General features: G+C 34.2%; 1 protein-coding gene across 1 annotated transcript in view; it reads left to right on the top strand.

The window, feature by feature from the left end:
• Positions 1 to 18,110, top strand: part of LOC136038761 (uncharacterized) — a 264,699-nt gene that overhangs the window by 162,778 nt on the left and 83,811 nt on the right. The window lies entirely within an intron of this gene.

Below are 18,110 nucleotides of genomic sequence, written 5' to 3'. Positions count from 1 at the left end.
TCTCTAGTTAAAAAAAACCGCGCAATCGTTATATTCTTCCAGTCGTTATATTCGTTATATATATATATATATATATATATATATATATATATATATATATATATATATATATATATATATATATATATATATATAACATCCTCTACGACACAGGCATAAAGAGAGAAATAAATACAAATGCAAACGCACAAATTTAGACTCACAAACACACAAAGACAGACACAGAGAAAATCAAACATCTGCTCAGACACACAAGCACAGAGAGAGAGAGAGAGAGAGAGAGAGAGAGAGAGAGAGAGAGAGAGAGAGAGAGAGATATTAGATAGATTGATTGAGAGAGATATATATAGAGAGAGAGAACATACCCCCAAAACGACAACCTTGTATATATATATATATATATATATATATATATATATTGAAATTCAAAAATCAAAAATCCCTCGTGTAGTTTTCAGTCTGGTTGAAAATATTTTCAATAGTCAAATTAAATCAAATCGGGATTTTCGCCTAACACACGCTTCAAATTTTCCTATAACGTGTGAATTTATATTTATGTGTTTCCTTATTCCATTTACAATTTCTAGCAAACTGCGCAACCACAAGGCTCTTCTTATTTATTTGCTTAACGTAAAATTTCTTTGGGCCATCAACTTAGTAACCTGGTTTATAAGTAAGTATATCCTGAAAAATAATAGATGACGTTGATGCAGATACATATTACTTTTCCAGTTTTTTGGCACATTCTTGATATTCACTAGTTTTTCGGAAAATGTGTCCTTTCAAGTTATTCATCATTTCAAAGCTTATTTTTTCAAAAAGCTTTTTTTTCTAATCCAAAGCAAAACTGTTTGAGAAATGGTGAACTAATCAATCCGGAGGACTTAGTCTACTAGACTGCTAATAAATATTGCTTTTACAAGATATGTCGTATAATGCCTTTTGAGCTATCAAAAGTCTTTTGTTGCGCTTAGTTTTCAAACTCATGGTTCGTAAATTGAGAGAAGAAAAAAAAAATCAGCTAGTAAGCTTTTTTTCTTCCGAAAAATCTTAAACATTCAGTAAGTTTATCGCTCCTTGTAGAAGCTGACGAACAAAAACAACTGACTTAAGTTTAGCTTGCAGCCTAGAATGTACACAGTGCATTGTGTCTGTGGATTCTGACTGGAAAAAGCAGTAATACTAAAGTGCAATACTTACCCTATTAAAAGAATATTTACATGGGATCAAAGGCTGTATCCAGAGAGGAGGAGTTCCTGGGGCTGAACCCCCTTTCCTGCGAAATATTTGTTCGACTTGTAAAAACGTTACTAAAATGTATATAAACAAATCTTTGATTCTTTTTTAAGTCTTTTTTGTAATCTCTTCTAGCCTTTCGTCCACTCAGGAATGTTATTACGCGCTTAGCTCGTATTACCATCGAGAGTTGGCTAAAATCAAAGAGATTCTGAAAAACTTTACAAACAGAGGTTTTGAAACCTTTGTGGCTAAGATAATAGCTGGTTTGTTATTTAATAAAGTCGTATTTATACACTTATTTTCTTAAAGAATATTAAAGATGTTCTTTTCCAATTTCTAAAGGCTGCAATTTGATAATTTTGGGGCACCCTACTAACACGGGTATATCTTGCAGTTGTTTTGGAGAATAATTAGAAAGTGACAAACGTTCCTCTAGTGTGTTTTTATTCACTGGTCGTAGGTGAAAAATTTATTCTCTTACAGGCAGCAGGGAGGCTTTTATTTTTACTAGATGTCCTTAGCTCAAATACTACCTAAGTAATTTAATATGTTATGTGCAGTTTGAAGCTACATTATTCAGTTTTGACATCAGATATTCAGTTTTTTCAGTTTTGACATCTTCCCTCACTAAAATAGTCGAATAAAAAACTACTTTCTTGGAAGGCTTGAAATCACCCTTTTTAATCTTATGCAAAACTATGAACTTGCATAATGCTCTTATGTACTGAGGGTGACTGTCATTATGTCTTATTTCACTCAGCTCGCAGAATAATGCCATATGTTGTTCAAGGAAATATAACCAGTTTCAGTTAGATTATTTGAGCCTCAAATGGGATGGGAGATGCTATAAGAAAATATATAAAGCAAGATGGAATTTATGGAGGAATAGAAATCTAAATAAGGAGGACCTTGTGGGCCTCTGGTTTCATATTTCAACGAGTTTTCCGAAGAAACAGAAGTAAACGACCAAAACGCTTTGAAGATTTTTTATAATTCCACCGTGTTCACTAATAAAAGACGAGTAAAACATACATTTACTACAGACATTTAAATTCTATCGAAAATAATATACCATTTTATGAAGTTACAATTGCTAAGGAACAATCACTCAAATTACAAACTGCTTACATGAAACAAAATTTACTAAAAACCTATGAATAAAAAGAAAATAAAATCAAATATTATTGTGAGCCTTGTGGAATAAGAACTTTTCTAAGGGAGAATTTAAAAATACTTCTTCTAAAAGTGTCCAGAGTAACATTTGCAATTTGTAAATAAGCTCTTCAAACAATTCGGCTGAACAAATTTTCATACGATAGCCATCTATAAATTACTTTTATTTTTGAACAAAACATAGATGGCGTAAAAAGAACTTTTTAAAGTTCAACAGAAAGCCAACAATTCTCATTATTGCTGAGGAGTAAGGTACTGGTACGCCCTGATTGAGCTATAGGATTAATAACAATATCATTTACTTAAAAAAACTAAGAAGTGTGAGAAAAATAAGTTCTTTGCACCTTCTATGGCTTTGCAGCACATAGAAGGTTCTTTATGCTTTTTGTTTTGGAAATCCATATTACAAAATGTGTGTTTGGATATTTTTTATTCTTGTTGTCGTTTTTTCCTTAAAATATTATTTACTTCTCTTTATTTTTTACATTTTGTTCTCCCATTGAAACTAAATTCTGGATGAGAAGTCGAACAGTTCGTTCTATATCCTGTTTTTTATCGTCTTAAGACATATTTTCACGCCTTTTTTTGTCTTTTCTTTTGTTTTTTTAAGTTTTGCGACTCTTAGGGCAATTTTTTTTTCATTTTGAACTCTAGCGTTTTGTGAATTTTGCAGCTCATACTTGCTTAGAAACCATTCTCATTGTTTACCACTTATATACAAGTCCATCTTTGAGGGTGACTTTTTAGACTGCGACAAAAGAACAAGAATTCAGGAAAAAAGCGTAAATAAGACCGCAAAGACGAAACATCCTACATATTTTGTTCAGTGATGAATAGATGGCGTTAAGATGCAGTGACTCTACAATTATTAAGCGTTTAAATGGAGCTTTAAAGTTAACGTCTATGGTAAAAACTAAATCCAGCTTGGTGGTTTAAAAAAAAGGAATAATCACCGAAGCCATCTAGTGGTATGCAGTCTTAATTTAATCAGGCAGATATACAGTGAATATAAATTAGAAAAGGCTTAAGGAACATAGCTCCTATGTAATATATGCTATTTTTTACTGTGCGAGTCATAGCAAAGTATACCAAATTCTACGATGCTTTCATATCAAATCCATTTGTTGATTCCCTCGAGTATAGGTTCCATAAATGTACACGACCTAGTAATTTAATTGAGCAAAAGACTTGTGGCGTTTTGGGCATTCATATTGTGCCTAACCGCGTGAAGTATGCAATTACAAAAAGCAAGAATTCCGCGTTTTGTAAAATATTAATTTTAGAGTTTTCTTTGTGAGTACTCAAACCGGTGTTCTAAGGTGTAAGGAATTTTAACTGAAATTCTGGGGTCAGTAGCTCTAAGAAGGCTGAGAAACGCTTGACAAAAACCGTTTAGTGTCTCACAACTGGAGCTTTTGTTCTTTCATCAAAGTAAAGACTATTTTTATAGTTTCTTTGTCATATCTATGATCCAGCAAAAGTTTTCAGACGATTATCTTAAATTAAGAACTAATCGACTTGATTTTTGGTAGAACACAACTGAAGCTTCATGTAAAATATGTATTCATACGTAAAGTTGCATATATTCGAGGCGTAGATAATTCACCATATGCAACTTATAGGAAAATTAAAGGCAGTTATATATAGTAGGGTGAAAGCCATATTTTTATTAACTTTTTGTTGGGATGGATGGAGGACTCGATTTGTCTTCTATCAAAACCACCAGTTCATCCCTTAACATTTTTCTTCAGAGGAGGGGGAGTTACTGCTGATGGAAATGATGGTAAAAAAAATTATCTTTTGCGTGTTTTAGGGATAGCGGAATTCAGGTGAGCTGAGATTGGGAAAAAATAAATTCTTGTCCAACCTGGTCGATTGATACTGTTGATCTTTTAGAAAGACATTTCTTTGTAATTTCTTGATTATTCATATGAAGCATTTACATACATATTTTTCTTTTATTGTGTCACTGAACTATAACTCTTAAACAACTTTCAGTTAATTGTTCCACTACAATTCTTGAATTAATATTATTGATTGCTTTATACTCACGATGACCAAATTTTGTTATGGGTTGAGTAAACATCTGTTCAATGTTTCTTTCAGTTGAACGTCCACGTCTTAAGCCCATCTTTTCTTCTATTTCCTGGCAAGTGCTATTGTAATGGCTGCTGGGGTAATTGAGATGCAGCTAAAGCCATGACTATTATCACTAACCCAGTATTTAAAAGGGTCTCATCTTGTACATAATTATAAATATACTTCTTAAATAAAAAAGAGATTCCCTTAATCAAGCGAGATCACAGATAGGTCATTTTGTCTCTGACCAAAATTTGTCTTATTGGCACTTCTCCAGGCTACATTATCTCACCCCTAATGTTATGTGCATGAGTGAGCCTATTTAAAGGCAAAAACTACACATTTCTGGGCTACAATAAAATTCCCTTTAACTTGGAAATGTTCATGAGGCACCCTTTTCTGGTGCTTTTTTTTAAGGTTTAGCCACTCACCGCAAAGGCTATTCCCCTATCTTCCAAATAAAAAAAAGCACGCACTTTTTCCTTTTAATTTAACTACAAAAACACTTGTTTTCTGCAATAATTAAAGAGTAAGTTCAAAACTTAAGATAAGGTTAAATTAGCTTATCCAAAGTTTCAAACTTAAAAATGCCAGAAATTACTACGAAAAGAAATGAAGGAACAGAAATGGGTCAGAAGAGAAACAGAAGCTATAATTACAATGAATTCAAACTTGAATCCCATAGAAATTACTGCAAATAAGTGTGGTTTGTCACCCCTTCTCTAACACCCCAAAAGGCTAGAGTGGCAAAAGCAATCTAGAGAAAAATGAACAGTTCTCCTTTTTTTCAATATTAAAAAAGGCTAAACTGCTCAAACTAGTCGAACTTCACGCACTGGGGGATCTAGGGGGACCCCCCCCCCCAAGATTTTTTCTGGTGCCCTCTTATCCTGTATATTTTCTTCTTTTATTCTTTTTTTACATAATAAATTTGTCAATTTGATCAATTATTGGCACTTTGTCACATTGCCTCCACCTCCCAATATTTTGCTCTAGATCCGCCCCTGACTTCACGAAAGAAAATATTTGAATATAAATTATCTTGCAGAAATAAATTTAAAACCATACATTTTTCTAATACAGCGGGATTTTTCAACAGCATTTTCTTCTTTTTAAATGCATTCCTGTCAGTTGTATCACATTATTACCAATTAAGCTTACTAGTAAACTTTGAGAAATAAATTTTTTTTTTAATATGCACTTAATGTCTTTTGATTTTTGACCCACCAATGGCAATATTAGCCCCACATGTGTAATTAAAACCTTCAGAAGTTTTTAAATACCCGCTCTCTTAAAAGTCAAAAGCTATGTTTGAATCATTTATGATTTCTGAAAGTTCTTTCTTATGGAACTTCGAAATTTGCCTAAAATTTAAATCAGCAGCTTCAAAAATCCTTGAATACCAACTTAGCTGGAAGCTAACCACCAAGTGTGAAATATGTGCTCTAGACTGAGGCCTGGGGCCAATGGTGCTGTTTGGGGCCTTCCAATAGTACTATCATAGTCGTCTCTAAAGCACCAAGAATCGAAAGGGATGCAACGTGTCTATGCTTATTACGCTACGAGGGTGGAGACAAGGGTGTTTGGGCCCTAGGGTACTGCCTTAGTTACTCTACATTGACAAAAATCATTCAGACTAGACTACCCTTCCATTCTTTGATTCAGACACGAAATCAAATACTGTTAAAGGAATATATACTTTCTGAGTTTTGAAGAAGTCATACGATTATTTCTGATCCTCCCATACCTTTAAACAAGATGCAAAATGTCTAATCTAATGAGGTTGAGAGGGGACGTAGAAAGGGCTCTGGCCCACGGCCCTCAAATTATCTACGCTAAAATGTATACGTGATCTTGATTTCAGCAAGCTGTAACATGCCTGTCTTTCTACTAAAATTTCTCTTTGAAGCTTTTGTCTGGCAATGTTAATCAAACAATATAAAGGTTAAAAAATGTACCTCTGCGGGCACCATATTCTGTACAACCCCTGGTGCAAGGGTCCGAAATTACAAATATCCACTTTAAAACAGAGGTATCGTAGATTTATTTTAACAGACGAGTGGGTAATTGCAGAATTCGGGACCCCTGTGCAGGGGACTGCAGATTAGTACAAATTAGTTAAAATTTTAATTTTGGGTTTAGGCTCAGACTTAGATTCAGCAAGCTCAGGAGATTCAGTACTTTCCATCTACTGAACTGTATATATGCGAATTGGGGATATAGAGGGGATGTACATGGGCCAATGGGCACTACTTGGGGCATTTTGGCTATATCGGTTGAAAATATTAATATGACTCTTACCCGTGCAAGGCATAAAGCGTCGACTTTTCTGTTAAAATAAATTTACGATACCTCTGTTTTAAATGGGATATTTGTAATTTCGGGCGCTTGCCCCAGGGGCTGTACAGAACATGTTGCACGCAGAGGTACATTTTTATAATCTTTATATGGTTTGATTAAAATCACTATCTTCAATGTTGGACCTGATGTGACCAAATGACGGTATACGGGGTGTGGAAGGGGTGACAAGTTCCCCTCGGATCGCTGTAAACCTATAAATGTGACACTAAGGAGATGAGGCTAGGGAAAGAATACAGTGAAGGCACTCTAGTCTTTACTAAGTTAGAGCTATTGTGATTACTATAATGTATTATAATATTGACCTTCATAATATTTTGACCGCAATATAATGTTTAATATAAAAGATTTTAACAATTCGGTGCATTTTAATAGTACTTATTAGGGCCATTGCCAAGAAGATAGCAATAAAATAAACGATGACTAGAAGCATGATAAGGCCATAATACTATAATAACTACTTTATGCAACTAACAGATGGCAGATTGATGTAATGAACGTATGAAAAAAAATCTAAATAAGCACCGTTATAACCTTGGACTAATAAGTGATAATAGTACCACATCCCAAGAACTAACTGTACTCTTCGTTTTTAGAATGAAGTTTGTATTAGTATTACTGTTCATACGAACAAAAACGAGCAATACTTTTCCGTGCAATATAATAAGTAATTTGTTGAAGTAGTTTAGTGGTTTGTCTTGTTTTTCAGTTTTAATTTTTGTCATGTAGTAATCTTAATTGCTCTGGTCTATACTTGCTACACTGTTCTTGCTACGCAATTGATTTTCAAATCAGAGGCAAATATTGATTTGATTTTATGAGAGGGGATTTTCAAAAAGCGACAAAGACCACACTGCCTTTCCCTATTACAGACAATCAAATGTAAAACTATGACGAATTATTCTAAGACAGTGGAAGTTTTTCTAAATGAATATTTCGGTTCTACATCTAAGAACCGTCATCAGCAAAGAACAGGTAAATATAAAATAAGAGTTACAACAAAACACTCGGCCATTAAGACTAAGTTTTAAGACCACTCTCCAGTTCCTTGAAGCGATGATTATAGGATTGTTATAACTTTCTGTGCTTTGCTGATTATCTTAGATATAGAGCTGGGTTATTCATTTAGAAAAATTTTCCCCGTCTTCGAATTATTCATCATTGTTTTACCTTTTGTTTTTTGAATTATTAAAGATTTTATAACCTATTCAAGTTTACACATTTGTTTGGCACTATCTAAATTTACTCCAAATGTTTAAATGGGATAAATCTCCTAAGTCCCAATACTTCCTCATGAGAGAAAAAATAACACTCTATAACACAATTCTACTTTTATTTTTGGATCTATACATACATATGTTGTTAAGACCCGTAAAAATTAAAATAAAAATACCCTTGTTTTTCCTGAACAAAGAATTTAGACAAGTACACACTGTAATATGTATTTAGTATCTATTATTGTATTACATGTATGCCTATTTTATTTTTTTCTGGCTAAAGAAATGAGTAATTGTTTACTTTCAAAACTCCATATATCTGTTAGTTTCTTATAGCCTATTTGAAATTTCTCAGAATTCTTCTGTTATTGGCTAAACTTTGCTTACTTTCTTGAAAAACATAAACAAACTTCAAGTTTTTTCTAACTGGAATAAAGTAAATAAAATAATGTGACGAGTAATATTTTATTAACTTTTTGAAAAGTTTTATTAACTTTATTGACGCCGTGGGAGCAGCCCGTAAGAACACATCTATTCCCGTTAACCTTAAAATGTGCAGAAAAAAACTCGAAACTGTCCGATTAAAACCGTTCTTTGGCTATTTACCTTCAAATTCCTATTTATTCGCACATTAAAATTTGCTAAGAAAGATACCATGCAAGTTAGGTCTCTTTGTTTTTACATCGTTTTAAGCATTTACCATAATCCATTGTTTTATTTTTAAGCTTATTTGATTTTTATTTAATTTTAGCTTTTTGAAAAATGGTCTTTTCTTAAGTTTGTGTTTAATATTTGACAATTTAGTAAAAAATTACCATTTTGATTTATGACCTTGTCGTTTATCGGTTTCTAGTTTGAGGAGAGTGACAAATTTTGTTATTTTGATCGTGATAGATGATTCAAATAAAATTTTATCGTATATGATCTAAGGCAAATTAAAAAAAAATATATTTATGAAACATAACTTAGCAGTATCCAATCTAGGCAGAAATTATCGAGCTAGACCAAATTCACAAAATGATTCTACTCATCATAAATAACAAGAAAAAACAACATCAACAACAACAAAAATTATCAGCACGCTATTCGGCTAAGCTCAACCTAGTAAAGACAAACTCCACGTGAAACTCAGCCTCACCAAAATTTAATCTTAACATAATACGATTCATCTTATTTATGGAGGATTGTGTAAATTTTTTTGGTTTTAATTTTATGTTGATTTAAACTTTGATTGCTATTTTTTAACCTCCTCGGATTTAACTATGGTTTAAATTTAGAGTACGAAACAGATTGAAACTTGACATCGTAAAGGCTTGGCATGAACTTTTGCTTTGTTTCAGTTTTGACCGTCGCTTTAACCGATTTTAGATGGGGTTTACCGCGTCCAGTGGGGTGTGTATCAGGTCTGCCAGGCTTAAATTTTTGTTAATTTTTTTTTTATCGTGGGCTGAATTTCCTCTACACAGGGTTCTAGCTTCACCTAGGTTCAGCTTTGCGTAGGCTAAATTCCATTAATTGCGACTAAAATCTTTACGTCGGCTAAATATTCTTTCTGAACTGTAATGCATTGGCTAAGAATTTTGTATTGATGGAATCTCCGATCCACTTGTAGCAGGTTTGTCTTGTTGTCCCTACCTTAAAAATCCAAGTTCTATATTAATTGTGCCCCTCATAAATTAGACATTATTTCAATTTTCATTTGATGGGGCATAAACTGGTAGTTTTCCTACGGGAATACTAAAAAAAACGTGTTTATGTATCAATATCCGTAAGGCTTGTCTATTTTTGTTATATACTTGAAGAATTTTGGAGCCGCGGGGAGGGGGGAAGGGTATGATACACCTGCCCTCCCTTCAACGGAATACCTGAAAATTGAAGCAACAATGTTTAACCGAAACTAAACATAGACAGGCCATAATCCGTTTTGGAACTAAAATATTTCGTTTTTATTCCCGTTTTTAATGGTTATGTGGCAAGTTCAGTGTCCTTTGAATGACAACAACATAAATCTGTTGTGTTGATGACAGAAAAAGATTTACTACTCATTCTTGTAAAAGAATATAAATGAGAGAAGTCTTCTGAAATAACGGTAATCCAATTTTGCTGTGCTTTGTAAGGTCTCAGGGTTTAAACTGCTCAGGATAGAGTAAAAGTAACTGCCAAAAAATAATGATGAGCTTTTCTTGGCATGAAAAAAGGGGGAAAAGGTAGTGTATACAGGATATTAGTTCAAGGATTAAAACTTTTGTCTCATTTACTTGGATTTGAAAATGTTTAGGACTAATAAATAAAGCAGTTGATACGGCGATAAGGTAGAAAGGGGTGTAATTTTTAGTTACTGTGGAAGATGCATATAGTTTTAGTTTCTTATGTTTAATTAGGTCTGCGGATGGGAGGTGCTTGGAGAGGAACAAAAGGGGTAAATCAGAGATCTGAAAAAAATAAAACCTTGGTCCCAATCACAGCAAGCAGATGCATTATTGTACATCCTCACGCTAGGTAAGGGCTCATTGAGAGCTTTTACACCAAGGGTTACGTTGGGTCTCAATGACCCGGGCTCTAATGCAAGATTCTACCAACGATGAAATTTTAGCATCCGTCTCAGAAATGTGGTTCTTCGCGCAATAACATTCTTTGTGACTGAAAAAGTAAATCAGATTCGTTTGTTTACTGTATTACTTAAATTTGTGTTAAAAGACGAATGAATTAATATACTTAAATCATAGTGTTGGATCGGGAGTAATTCGTTCGTTCACCTCGTATACACAGCAAGGGCAAGGAGACAGGGCCGTTGCACAGATGTAGGCATAAGCCTAAAATTGGGCATGGTAAGAAGGAAACATGCTAAGAAAACAATTTTTGCTTCGTAATGTACACAATAATTGTATTTAACGCATTTTTACTACGATTCCACTGTACTTTACGTCCAATCCCCAAAATATACAATGTAAATTGTATATTTCCCATGTATTTTGCCATGTATTACTCTTGTTTCAACCCGTCTACCTGTAAATTGAATCAACTCTGACGGAATCCAGAAACAGAAAGCATATGTGGAATACATAATTCCAGCTATATGTTTGTACATTAGGGATGGGGTTGAGGTTAAAGTATATGGAATTGCAGTCAAAATGTCTTAACTATAATTATCCTGCATATTATGAAGTAAGAATTTTTTACTTTACATGTTTCCTTCTCAACAGCTTCAATTCTAGGCTTCCACCCAGATGTAACACTGGAAGCAGGGATTGAGCTACGAGAGGCATGGTTGGTCCAAGGATTGCAGGTATAAATTCGGCTGCATCACGTCTTAATTATTTTTGGCAATGAGCCAAAGTACAAATTGCTTTCTAGTGATACAATTAATAGACAATTTAGAAGAAAGAAGATGAGATCTCAATTTTGTATAGTTTGGGTGGGACAATTTCAATGGGAGACACAAAAGATGTTTCTTCAAGAAATGGTGTTGTTGTTGATTTAGGGTGCGTTTTGACACCGATGTCCTTTCGACCCTATTCTAGAAATGTACCATAGTGATCCTTGGTATTTGAAATTTGGCTTATAAAATCAGGATAATTTGAAGGCTTTTAGCACCAGTGGTTTGGCTCATGACGGTTTAATCCAATCTTGGAGTATTTGATGCCTTAAAAAAACATTTTACGTTTGGGATTGTGGGGTTTTCTTTGTTTATGAGCTTGCAAAGATTGAATATTCTCTTACAATTATGAATCAGGTTAACAATTGTGAATTGATCAATAAAATTCGAACCTTAGTGGAATTTTAAACACTGACCTGGACCATTTCAATAGATAAATTAAAACCAAAACCATGATATATGTAGGGTTTTTGAAAGAATATTTTAACTGTAAAATATTTAAATATTAACAGTCGATATTTCACAGTCAATATTTAATCTAACCTACCTGGACCCCCTCTCTCCCCAAATAAAAATCCTGGATATGATCATGTCTTTATATAAGTATTTTACATATTATTTGGTCTAGGCAGAAAACCAGTAGGACATGGGGTTATCAGACCTGACTAGCACTGTGAATTATATTGCATAATATTTCCCTTTGCCCTCTTCTGTTGTGCCCCTATCCATTTGGTTTTGAATTTAATTCATTACTCTGGTGTTGATCTTAAATAACTTTTTTCAGTTATTTCTGTGGTTTTTATTGTCAGAAAACGAGGGTTTTTTTTAGTCTTCATTTGAGTATTCTTTAATTTGTTTTTCACAAACTAGATGCATTTCCTTTATGTTTAAACGATAAAAGCCAATTTGACCAGTGCTGTTTCAATCAACTTTATAAACTAATTGTTTTTAAATTTATTACAAAGAGTTCCAGGTATCAACGCTTTTTCTCAGAACAGTCGCTATATGAAACATTATTTTTGAAGATGAAATACAGGGGAGTTTAGGCAGTACATGCAAGCTTTTTTTTCTGGAGATTTTTGACAGTTTTATCCACACTTGAACACACAAATAAACCCAGTGCTTATTTTGGAATCCAATTTTATTTCTCTTTTTTTTTGTATCGTAGGTTAAACTGCAAAACATCACCCTCTTATATCACATAATTGTCAAATGTCCGTAACTCCCGGTCAATCACTAATCTGAAACCAATCACATGATATTATACAATGAAGCGCGTCCACAGGGACAAGAACGAGACTTGAAGCGTCAGTTGGTTTTTAATCCTGAAAATACAGTATACATCTTTTTTATGTCTGTGGCCTAGAGGCAAGCGAGTATTTCTTATTGTAGAAATTGCCAGGGGTGCATCTCCAGCATTTTTATGGGGGGAGGGGGGGCAAGAGGGGTCCTTATACGGATTGTCAAGGGGAATGGGGCATATAAAAAATCTCCACATTATTAGGGGGAGAGTAACTGCCCCCCCCCCCCAAAAAAAAAAAGACGCCCCTGGAAATTGCATACACCAATACGTTTAATTGAAAACCAATGAAAGCAATACGAAGGTCACGTTTAGTGAGGTTTTTTGGTAAGCAGCCTATACCGTGTTGTGTCTAAAAGCTAGGAGATGGAATGGAAACTTTCCGAAAGGATACTTTTTAGGGACAGGGGGTAAGTGGAGTTATGAGTTTGTGTCTGGGGCAAGGAAGTGAAATATTACCCCCCCCCGCCGTTTCTCACAAATATTGCATGCTACGGTTTTTTCTTTCTTGCTCTTTGGCTAACACATATGCATATTGCCGATAAGATTTTCTTCGTTGGCAAAAACTTGAGTGGGCATTCATTTTTTTCTGAAAACCCTTCCGACTATGACACTTCTAGATCTTCTACATAAAAGAATCAAATTAATTTTCTCTTTTTAGCCACCCCTACTTAATTTTAGTCAAAGTAATACGGCATGGGTGGATTCTTGTATTCAAACATCTGGACTCCTCTGTTGCTATTTTCATCTGTCATTTTGTAGGTAAATCCTCGCTTTACAAAAAGTTGTATTCCCTTTTCGCCCTTCCATTGTTTGGCTGACGTTTGGAAAATGCTTCTTGTCAATTGATTTATGCTTCACAGTATAAATCAATGTTGTGCTGTTAAACTTTAACCACGTATTTTACGTTTCTCTTTTTGTCTGGACTTTTTTTTTATTAAATGAGTCCTTTCTTGTAAAATAAGTCTAGGTAATATTTTATTAACTACAGTTTATGGCTCTTGGTACTTGTCTCAGAAGTGTGAAAATACTAGGAGTGATAGTAACGAATGTTACTCTTACGAGCCCAAAAATTGGTGGGTCTTCATGGCAGTATCCATGGAATGGGGGTTAAAGGGTTTGAGCCCCAACCCTCCCTCAAAATTTTGGGCCGCCTCATGAAAGCGTAAAAATGTATATAAACAAATTTTTGATGTATTTTCCAAAGTTTTTTTTTGTAATAGTCCTTTGATGCACCCATGTTGGTAACAGTTGGTAGAACAGAACAAGCAAGAAATTTCCTTTCGGGATTTTACCAAAAGCATTTCTGCAAATGTTAACGTTCCCTGACACATATAGGAAAAACTCGAAATTAGCATTGATTTAGCCCATCCAGCTACTACATGCGCCCGTAAGCGTTGTCCCTCAAAGATCTTGAAATTTCCGTCCTTATCTTGGGATTTCGGAAAAGTATATATATTAAACTTCATACTCGTAAAAGCATATTGCGCACACATATTATAACTATTTAATATATTTTTTCCAAACTAAAGAATTTTTGCAAGTAAAGCTTTGGCTAAATGAATCCAGTGAATCTTAGCTGCATTTACCTCAACTCTTCCCAACTCGCCAATAATAGAATGGATGTAGGGTAAATGTACCGACCTATTCATTGCCCATTTTGGAGATCCAATTATTTGGGTGTTCTAGTAGTAGAGCGTTTAATGCATTAAGCCAAACACAGAATTAGTTACTATCCTTGTTCGGCCTTCCAGCGCTGTGTATTGTTAAATATAAGAATTAAGGGATAAAGCCTAGAAATTATCAATCTGTGGGTTTTTTCAGTAATATTAATTCTTCAAATTTAAATGAATTCAAAGAGGTTTTCTCTCTCTCAGCTATTCTATAAAAGAATGAAGCAATACTGTCTGTATGGGTAAGACAGTAAGGATCAATAGCGAGTCGTCGTAGAACTTTCTCATAACTCTTCTTTTAAAGCAATTTTAAAGAGCGGGGCATTGAGGTGGGGACAGCCCGTTTTATATACAGAATAATTTCTGTTCGTTTTGAGTTTTAATGTCTCTCCTTACTTTCAGTTAAAAAAAACCTTGTTTTCTATTTAATTTCTGAATGTTTTTAATTAATGCAGGTCTTGATTTTGGCTAACCCTACGTGAATAATTTAAACTAAATTTTGCATATTAATTTTACTATTTTGGCTAAATGGCTTTCTGAAAGCTTTGATCGGACGATTTTGAGAAAAAAGGGACGGGGGAGGAGACCAGGCTACCCTCCAGTTTTTTTAATTACTTAAAAAGGCCACTAGAACTTTCAATTTTATTTATGAACGTTTTTATTAGTAATAAATATACGTAACTTACAAATTAACTTACGTAACGAACTTCTATATTCGTATATTTTTATTACGCATATGAGCGTGTTCACCCCCTTGTCAATACCTCGCTCTTTACACTAAAGTTTGAATTTTGTTCCAAATCTTTAACAATGACCCCTGAATCGCAAAGGCCGTTTGATTAGAATAAATAGTTCTTTTGAAATTACTAGAAATACTTTAGCGTAAAGAGCAATGCATTGAGGAGGGGACAAACCCCCTCAAATACGTAATAATTTCTGTTCGCTTTAAGTTTTAATGTTGCTCATTAGTTTCAGTTGAAATAAATTGTTTTTTTTATTTAATTTCTGAACGTTTTTGAATTAATGCAGGTTTTGATTTCGGTTCACCGTACATGCACAATTAAAACAAAATATGCATATTAATTATATTATTTTTTGAATAAATGGCTTTCTCAAAGTTTTGATCGGACAATTTGGAGAAAAAAGGGTGGGGAGGGAGCCGAGTTGCCCTCCAATTTTTTTGGTTACTTAAAAAGACCACTTGAACTTTTTAATTTTATTTACGAACCTATTTATTAGTAATAAATTTACGTAACTTACAAATTAACTTACGTAACGAACTTCTATATTCGTATATTTTTATTATGTATACGAGGAGGTTCACCCCCTTGTCAATACCTCGCTCTTTACACTAAAGTTCAAATTTTGTTCCAATTCTTTAAGAATGGCCCTTGAATCACAAAGGCTGTTTACTTAGAATAAATAATTCTTTAGAAATTACTGAAAACACTTTAGCGTAAAGAGGGAGGTATTGAGGAGAGGATGAACACCCTCATATAAGTAATAATTTCTGTTCATTTTAAGGTTTAATGTTGCTTTTACTTTCAGTTGCAAAAAAACTTGTTTTTCAAATTTAATTTCTCATTGTTTTTTAAATAGCCTTGGAAAATTTAGCGGCCCCTTCATGGAAATTCTATTTCTCCATTATAAATTCATCCATGGAAAGATCCTCTCACGTAACCCCCTCCCTGTGATCCCCCTACCACCAGAAAAAATCCCGCTGAAAACGTCAGTACGCTTCCCAATAACCAACACTATATGTAAACAATGGGCAAAGTTCATAACCCGCAGCCCTTCCCCCGGGGACTGTGGGGGATTAAGTCGTCCTCAAAGACATAGTTATTAGATTTTTCGACTATGCTGAACAAAATGGCTATCTCAAAATTTTGATCCGGCGACTTCGGCAAGAAAATGAGTATGTTTGGGGAGCTAGTTGCCTTCCAAATGTTTTGGTCACTTTAAAAGGGCAATAAAACTTTTAATTTCAATTAAAATGAGTCCTTTCACAACATTCTAGGACTACTGGGTTGTTACGATCACCCCTGGGGGAAAAAAATAATAAAAATAATAAAAATAAACCCTCATCCGTGATTTTTCTTCTGGCAAAAATACAAAATTCCACATTTTTGCAGAGAGGAGCTTGAAACCTCTGCAGTAGGGTTCTCTGATACGCTGAATTTAATGGTTTGATTTTCATTAAGATTCTATAGACTTTTAGGGTCTGTTATCCCCCTTTTTTCGAAAATAAGGCAAATTTTCTCGGGCTCGTAACTTTTGACGGGTAAAACTAAACTTGATGAAACTTATTTAAAATAACCATTAAAATCCGATAATTTGGTATCAAAAATTCATGAATTTATATATTGGTATCAAATTCAGCTTTTTAGCGTTTCGGTTACTGTTGAGCCGGGTCAATCCTTACTACAGTTCGTTATCACGAACTGTTTGATCTCATGGTGAATCTTAAGCGACAATCTTTGTGGCTCTGGAAAAGTCGTGTACCTGACGCTTTTTGGTCTGCAAAATTGGTCAAAATTTGGTAACAACGCCTCTTGATTGGGTTATAAAATTGAGAATATCTCAAGAACGAAAGGCGATACGTGTATTCTCGGACTTGCCTGATTCTAGTAGAATCGGTTTATTTTTGACTGGTAAATCAAATAACAGTTTCTGTATTCCCACAGCCGATCGGTCTACGGCCTACTGCCAGAGACTATAGTGCGTTCGTCTTACCATACAACATAAAATCTTTCCGTCTTATTTTCAACTTCTTTTTAAAGACTACTAAATCTGTTTTCATGTTTCTCGTTGAAAATGAAACTGGATTGAGATTTTCCAGATAACTTGGCCATCTTTTAGTACTAAGGACGTATTCAGGATTTCTGTTCGGGCGGACTGTTACAAAAAAGAAAACCTTTAAAATACGCATTAACATGTCTTTATGTGTGTTTGTTACGTTTCCATGAGTCCGACAAAAATTCGGGGGGGGGAGGTTTAAAACCTAGTTAAAACACTTTCTGGATGCGGCCCGGGCTGGAATATTCCGACGAACTATTAATTCAGTGTTAATTGCTGGAGGTCTTAGAAGTCCCTTATTTAAATGGATTTAAAAGACATTTCATAGTCACTTCCTAGTTCATTGTCACTTCATAGTACGCGTTACTTGTGTAACCACAAGAAAATTAGTTCAATTAGTTTAAATAAAAAAAACGATTGCTCTTAATTGCTAAGTCTAAAATTAACTTGATAGTAGGCAAATGGGTGAGCCATATGGAATATATCGGAAATTCGATTATATTATCCCATGGGAGATTTTACCCTCCTAATTGATGACTTTTTCTGCATTTTATGCGATTGCTCGAATTCAATCTCACAATCAATTCCCTCCTACCATAAAATTTCTGATTTGGAGTTTCATGCTTACTGGGCATTTAATCAGTAAGGGAGAGAAACTTATCGAGAATGGAATGATTCCAGTGACAAGCCTAAGGGAAGTTCAACAGGTAGGGTGAAATGGATTTCTTTATTGAAGGAGAAAACATCAATCGTTCGGCAAAATCACGACTACTAAAATGAATTTGGGAAGGGAGAGGGGCTATGGCAACTATTTCAAATAATTTTTCTTGGAGGAGTTAAAAAAAATAAAGATATCTATATTAGGTTCAAATTTCTACTCGTTACTGAAATAATCTCAT

Source organism: Artemia franciscana, chromosome 18, assembly GCF_032884065.1.
Source record: "Artemia franciscana chromosome 18, ASM3288406v1, whole genome shotgun sequence".
NCBI lineage: Eukaryota > Metazoa > Arthropoda > Branchiopoda > Anostraca > Artemiidae > Artemia > Artemia franciscana.
The sequence above is the reverse complement of the archived record's forward strand: the minus strand, read 5'-3'. Positions and strand labels throughout refer to the sequence as shown.